The sequence below is a fragment of the Tupaia chinensis genome, unplaced genomic scaffold (assembly GCF_000334495.1).
Source record: "Tupaia chinensis unplaced genomic scaffold, TupChi_1.0 Scaffold139733_1, whole genome shotgun sequence".
Classification (NCBI taxonomy): Eukaryota; Metazoa; Chordata; class Mammalia; order Scandentia; family Tupaiidae; genus Tupaia; species Tupaia belangeri.
This window is the reverse complement of record NW_006199613.1, coordinates 1,560,777-1,568,359: the sequence shown is the minus strand read 5'-3', so window position 1 is coordinate 1,568,359 and position 7,583 is coordinate 1,560,777. Positions and strand designations below refer to the sequence as shown.

Here is a 7,583-nt window from a genome sequence, read left to right as displayed (position 1 = left end):
CTGGGGAGAGAGAGACAGAGACAGTAAGAGGGAAAGTGAGGAATCACCCCCAGGGGAATGGCCACGCTGCAATCCCTGCTCCACTCTCCTCCTGGGATCTTGGGCACACACACATGTGTCCACTGTGGTTTTCAAGCCAACAGGCCCAGGACTCAAACTGCGGTCAGCTCTATGGGACAAAACTGCTATGCCATCTGCTAGTCCCTCCTGAATAAACTTTTTAAAATTATATTTCTTTTTTTTTTTTTTACATTTAATTACTGTTAATCTTTACAACACACAAAATTAATTTTCTCAGCATGAATACATTGCATATTAGTCCAGTCAAAGATATTACAGATAATTTTCCATTTTCGTGTTTGTTAATGTCTTATTTTGCTTTGTTTTCCCTTGCTTTCTTAACTATATCATGCTAATCTGAGAGCGAGAATATTTTCTCCTCTGGACTAGTCATTGTCTGTCTGCCCACTAAAATGGGCTTGTTAGATGGTCCTAGTAAAAACAGAGAGATTGTACCCAATTTGAATTTCTAATTTCTTCCTTAATTTAAATTTGATGTTTATGTTGGTAGTAATTCACTTATATTTAGTTTCTTTTTCTTTTTTCATAAAATAGTTTGATGGTTTAGTTTGATAAAATTCCAATACTTTGGGCAACTCTTTTTTCTTACTTCAAGGTGAAATTATGCAATATAAATTTTTCTCTGCATAAAAACAATTTTTTTGGAGAGGTTTTTGCTATAGGGTGCATGTGCTCATCAGACAGAGAGAGACAGAGAGACAGAAAGTGAGAAATCACCCCCCCAGGGGGGATGGTTACGCTGCAATCCCTTCTCCTCCATTCTCTTCTTGAGATCTTGGGCACACACGCACATGTGCCCGGCGTGAGTTTTAAGCCACCAGGTCTGGGACATGAACTGCAGTCGACTATGTGAGAGTCCAGCAACATAGCCATTACGCTAACTGCTGGTCCCAAAAAATATTTCTTATACCAAATTTATTCACCAGTTTAATTACCTGTGGTTAAAGATTGGACATTTTTAACTTCCAATTCATTCCTCTTTATCAAGAGTGAGCATTCTTCCTGGGCATTTATTTTGTTTGAGGAAATTTTACTTCTGCTCAAGTAGTGGGATAGCATGAGGCTCTTTTGAAATTGGAGAGTACACACGTGTGCTTGCACGAGAGAGAGCAAGCGAGCGAGAGGGAGAGCGAGCGAGTCCCCCAGTGGGGCCTGGTCACGCTGCAACCCTTTTGCCTACCAGTCTTCATCCCACGGAATCCTGGGCATGCCCACACGAGCCTGGTATGTTCCTAAGCCACCAGGACTCGAACCCTGGCTGCCACGTGGGATCCAGCTTCCTCTGCACAGCACGTAACCGCAGGAGCTGGCCCGAGACGTCCATTTATTCCCAGGCTGGGATTGCCAGGTATCTTAGGAGATTCCAGGCACAAGCGTTACAGTTGTGAGGAAAAGGCCAGAGACTTCCATCTGAAAGAGAGATCTGGCAGGGCTTCTAACCACTGACGTGGCATGCAGCCCTTCGTGCCCTGGGAATGCTGGCAGGGAATTACCTGAGTAAAGAGAGGGACCATTTTTAGGCAAGGCTGATCACCCCACAGACCTGACGGGTGTTCCGAGCACGGGTTACTGTAGCAGAGGCGGCTTCATCCTGAGAGAGTCTGTGGAAATATACACATTCTTAGAGAAGTACCCATGAAATGAGAAACATGACTATAAGCTTCCTTATGAGAAAACGTTCATTAGGAAACAGTTGAAAGAATTTGGGTTGTTGGGACCAGTAGGTGGCATAATGGTGACTCGGTGGACTCCCACGTAGTCAACCACAGTTCAAGTCCTGGACCCAGTGGCTTGAAACTCCCACCAGGTGCGTGTGCGTGCGTGCCAAAGATCTGGAGCGGAGCATGGAGGAGAAGGGATCGCGGAGTGGCCATCCCCCTGGGGAGTGATTTCTCGCTTTTTGTCTCTCTGTCTCTCTCTGGTCTCTCTGGTGAGCACACATGCCCTATAGCAAAAACCTCTCTTAAAAGAAAGAATTTGGATTGCTGACCGAAAGAAAGGAATTGCTGCCTGGGTTTCTCTGAGTTCTCAGGCTGACTGTGAAGAGTGGCCCATGCGTCATGTTACCCAGTGGACCTGTGAGCTTGCCAGGCAGGCCAAGGCTCTCATTCTGCCCGCTGCATGCCCAGGGGAACCAAGGGCCACCCCAGAGCCTGTCCGTCAGCCACCATGCAACGTGGCTTTGTGTCTGCCCTCCTCACTGCCTGTCCTTACCTGTCTGATCCTGTGTAAGACGCCAGCTGTCAGTCTCTGGAGGATTCTTACGTGGTAACTCACACAAGCGAAAAAATGGACCAGGAAATATGGTAGAAAAAGAAAAGATGGAGCCAGCAGCTGGCAGTGGACTCCCACATGGCCGGCCGCAGTTCGAGTCTGGACCCAGCAGCTTGAAAATCGTACCAGGCATTTGTGTGTACCCAAGGTCCTGAGAGGAGGGTAGAGGATAATGGATTGCAGTGTAGCCATCCTCCCTGGGAGGTGGTGTCTCGCTCTCTCTGGTGAGCACACATGCCCTCTGGCAAGAGGGTAAAAGCTGAGAGTCCCATTCCTTTCTGAGCACTCAGCTTCCCACATGCCAGGGCGCTCCTGGCACGAGACGCCATTACTCAGCGGTGAGCTGGCCATTCAGCTGGAAACGTGTCTTCCTTCCTACTGGGCGTGGGCACGTCGAGGCCAGGCCAGAATGCCCAGTCACTGCTGCCAGCTGGTAACCTTGCCATGGCGGAAGCAAAGGCACAGGGAGTTGGCTGCTCCGGAGCCTCGGAGGAAAAGGCTGGATGTGAGAACAGTGAAGGAGCACGAAACGAGCAGGCAGGTGCAGGCCGGCTCGAACCTCAGCCAGGACTGGCCCTGGGTCGCTCAGGTTGTCCTGCAGAAGAGGCATGGGAACGGGGAGGAGGTGTTCAGCTCAAGGGTCTGTGAGCACCCTGTTGTACAGGAATCATCCTCTGCCCCTTGACCTGCCACAGCTGGGAGGTGGAGCATGCGGGGGCTCTGGCTGCTGCATAGTAATTAGCTTAGAGGACGTGCCTCGCGAGATATTGCATTATCTTCTTTAAAGATGCCCGAGACTGGTCACTCCTAGGAGTCCAACCATTCTTTAAATTCTTCGGCATTGACCGAGTTCTTCCCGTAGCATAAACGAGGTAGAAAGGCAAGTCTGGCCAGCTGTGGTGGCGCAGGTGCTGGGGACCTAGCTGTGGTGCTGGCAGCCACAGGGTGACCACGAATGTGCCTGGCCCGGTGGCCGGCTGCAGGGCTGGGGAAAGGAGATGGCAGGGCGGCCGCTGCGGGTGCCCGCTCTCGCGTGTGCACACTCTTTATTCTGAATAAAATCCATCAACTTCTTGTGTAGGTAAAGCCCAATATGTAAAAGCAAAAACCTCTCTGCTTCACAGCATTTAAAATGTTGTTTTCTGAATGAAAGTCACGTAGAAAATAATGAAGCGGTGGCCAGAGGGGCCGGGAGGAGGGTCCCCACTGTGACTCTAAGAATGAAGGCCTAAGTGACTTTTTCTGTATCGGCCAAATTATTCTCCCCATTTGCCCATCTGAATCAGACTTTGCCACCAAAGGGCAGGTCATAATCAAATCCTTCTCCAGAAATAAGGGTGTACCTGGTCAGCCTCGATCTGATATTGGAGTGCGAAGCTGCAGCAGGAGCAGAGTCTGCCATGGCCTTGGCTTCGAGGCAGACTCCGAGATGCACCGTTGAATGACAGCCTTGACAGTGAAGGCTGACGCCATGGGGACCTTCACAGCCATTCTCAGCTTTCCCCCAACACCTGCCCACAGTGTCACACACAGGAGGTCCTGGGCGACCCTTCCCAACAGGCCGATGGCGCAGACCCTGCACGCAGGCATTGGTAGGGGCGGAGGCCGGGCGCGGAGGCCGGGTGCGGAGGCCTGCGCAGCATCTTAGAAGCAGCAGCTGAGGGGCTGCAGCGGCCATCGCAGCCTTCGCTCTCCGCTGGGCAGGCTTCAAGGAGACGTTGCGAAGGGCGATCAGTCATTACCGGCTGCTCTAACAGGACACCACAGGTGGGACCATCTATTCAACTCATGGTTGGAGGCTAGGAAGTCCAAGGCTGAGGTCCTGACATGCCGAGACCCGTGTATGCAGTAGCTCACCACGCTGGGACTCACATGTGCGGTAGCTAACCCTGCTGAGACCCGTGCATGCGGTAGCTAACCCTGCTGAGACCCGTGTGTGTGGTAGCCCACCATGCGGGGACCCGCGTGTGCGGTAGCCCACTGTGCGGGGACCCGCGTGTGCGGTAGCTAACCCTGCTGAGACCCGTGTATGCGGTAGCTCCCCGTGCGGGGACCCGCGTGTGCGGTAGCTCACCGTGCCGGGACCCGCATGTGCAGTAGTTCACCACGCTGAGTGAGCCGTAGCAATCGGTGCTCTTACTAGGACTGACCAATCACCCCTCCCTGGCTCCACTTCCCAGCACTATTCATTGGGATTGGGTTTCCAGTACTTGGACTTTGGGGACACATTCGCACCATGACCTGATGTCCCGGAAAACCAGAGGGACATAAATGGGAAGGTATCTGCGAATCTACCGAAGGGGCATTGGGCAAAAGCCAGCTGCAGGACACAGAAACATCGAGCCGTCTTTATTTATAAATATTACATATGTGCGCACACATGAGAGAGACAGATGAGCACCCTCCACAGGGTCTGGTCATGCCACGGTGCCCCTCCTCGGGCCTCCAGCCCACTGGGAATGAGGCACTTGCACGCGTGCCTGGCGTGTTTCAGGCCGGCCTGTGTTCGTGATCCTGTTCCTCTTTCTGTCTTACTGTTTGTGGTAGAGAGTGCGTGCACGGGAGAGATGGAGTGGGGGGGACCTCAGCAGGTCCCATCACAGTGCAGCCCCTTCCCCAGCCCTCTATCCCAGAACTTGGGGACCTGCACACACTTGCCGGCATGTTCTCAGGTTAACCTGGGGTCTGAACCGTGGTTGTCATGTGACTTCCAGTGCTGCGGAACACTAGAGTTGCTGCCATACCGTGGCCACGAGGCCTGTCATCAGCTGGTCTCTCTCCCACCACTTCCCACCCTGGTCCCTGTAACACCGCGGGCTCTGACCAAGCATGGGAATACCCAGTGCTGCCAGGTGGCGGGCTCTGGTCACTGGCACAGCCGACCCGTGCCTGCATTCGAGGGTCGTGTCCATCGCTCTGGAAACAACCTGCAGCTGCTCCTGAACTAGGCGTGCACAGACCCCACCACAGCCTGGGATTCTCCCCCCCCCCGCTCCAGCTGCCTCCAGCTGGCAGCCCCGCCCCGGCCTGCTGCCGGGGCCAAGCCAGGAGAAGTCGCTGCCAGTGGGGAGGCAGGCTGCCGGAGGGTCCGAGGCAGAGCGAGTGTTTGGCGGTGTGAGTGGCCTGTGAGTGAAGCCCAGACCCCTCTGGCTGGTACTGCCCAGAAAGACACTTTCCACAGAGATGGAAGCTGCTCATCAGGTGGGGAGTAGGTGGCAAGATTCTCTTATTTATATATGTGTGTGTATACTTAGTTTATTTCTTCCATGAGAGAGACAGAGAGAGAGAGAGAGAGCACCTCAACGGGTCTCCACACTGCAGTTCTTGTGCCTCAGCCAACAGGGTCAGCGCACACCCGTGTACAGGGGTCCCTGAGGACATGACCCAGGACCCACCGTGTGGCTTCGGCATCACAGGCTGCGGCGTCGCTGCTGCACCTTGTGGCTGGCAGGTTTGGGAGGAGCAGGAGGCCTTTCAGGATGGCCAGGTGACCTCACCTGGGGCCGGGCCTCCCCCCAGGTGGGCAGCCTGCCACTGGCAGGAGACCAACCTCCCCCTCCTATGGGAGGGCCCACGAGCCGTCTGCTCCTCTCCCCACGGCTCCGGGCCTGCCTCCTCCCACTCCCGGCTCCTCCCCACCCAGCCGCTCCTCAGCTCGGAGACCTCAGTGTCTCTGGGCAGACAGGCCAAGGACACAGATGCCCTGGTGCCCTGTCCAAACACCTGTCGGGGAGGGTGGAAACTGGGCCTGGTGCAGACACGCCAAGGCCTCAGCCGGCCTCCGGGGGAGCTTGGAGCACAGAGGGCGCTGCAGAGGGCAAAGCGACCAGGTGGGAGCGGCAGGGGTGTCCTTGGGCGGAGCTGCCCTCAGCCAAGGGCAGCCCCAGGGAAGCCCACGTCTGAGCTGGAGCTAGAGGCGTGCTCAGCAGTGAGGGACCTGTCCACATGTCCTGAGCACACGGCGGCCCTGGCAGTGACGTGCAGCACTTCCACCAACCCAGACGCCCTCCCCATGCTGCCCTGCGGTTTCACACCCCGTGCCTGCAGAGGCCGTCCCTGCTGCGTCCTGGCACGGCTCCTCCCTCCCGGCATCTGGGGCCACGCAGTCCTTGTGTGGAGGGCTGCCTATGCCCTGCGCATGCTCAGCACAGCCTGGCCCTGCCGCGAGCTGCCAGGAGCCGCTCCCTCTGTGGCAGCTGAATACATGCCCTGGGCCAAGCCCGCGCCAGGTCAAGGGCCACCAGCCTGGCGGTGCTTTGGGGACCTGGTTTAAACATCCCCTCCCAGGACCTCCCCGCCCCGGGCCACAGCTACCGCGGTGGGGGCTCCGGTGTCCAGAAGCAGTGGGAGTCCACCCAGCAAAGCCCGGACCCGCCGCTATCTGTCCTGTTTGCCTCCTCAAGGACAGGAGTCATGTTTTATTCATCGCCAAAACCTCAGCACTGGAAGACCGGGTGGGGATGTGGTCTGTTTACTGAGCAAACGAACTAAGGGTTCACCAGCAGAGGTGACTCCTGAGCTGCGACTTAAAAGTGGGGTGGGATCATAGCTCCGATCCCGTGAACACTGACAGGCCTGGTTCTCGAAGCTGCAGACAAATGCAGGTCGCTGCAGTCCGTATGACAGTCATCGGAGAGGATGCTTTGGCTAAAGCGACAGAAAACCCAACCCAGCCCAAGCTGTCTGCGAACCTCAGGGAACGTGCCAGTGTCGTAAGTCCGCGCCTGCTCAGACTGGGCCCTCCCCGCCTCATGTACGCTGCTGCGCTCCCCTCCGTGTCGGCTTTGGCCACGGGTTGGCCCTCTCTGGTAAGAAATGGCTGCAGCAGGCCCAGCCCTCACATCTACATCCTGCATTAACCGATGCAAGAGAATTTCTCTTTTCCCGACCTTGAAGCACTGTTTACGTGTTTCACTCTGAGTCCCCACAGGACAAGCGCCCACCCTCGTGTCGACCCCTGTATCGATGTCTGGGGTGGGGCAGGTGAACTGATGGTTTAACTGGGTCAGGCCATCCGGGTGCAGGTAGGCCAGTGGCTGGGACAGGAGAGGAGGTGCTGGCCGCTGAGGCTGTCACAGTGCCCACCGCTGGAGGGACACTGCGGTTGGTGGCTTCTTTTTTTAGTGTTTAATGTGAGACATAAACCAGTTCACCTCAACCTCTTCTTTAAGAGTTTTTTTCCTTCCTGGGGCCGGCAGGTGGCGTGGCGGTTTACGGCACTGGACTCC

General features: G+C 55.5%; 1 protein-coding gene across 1 annotated transcript in view; it reads left to right on the top strand.

Moving 5' to 3' along the window:
* The window catches only part of KIAA1549L (KIAA1549 like), a 94,536-nt gene that overhangs the window by 61,218 nt on the left and 25,735 nt on the right, over positions 1–7,583 (top strand).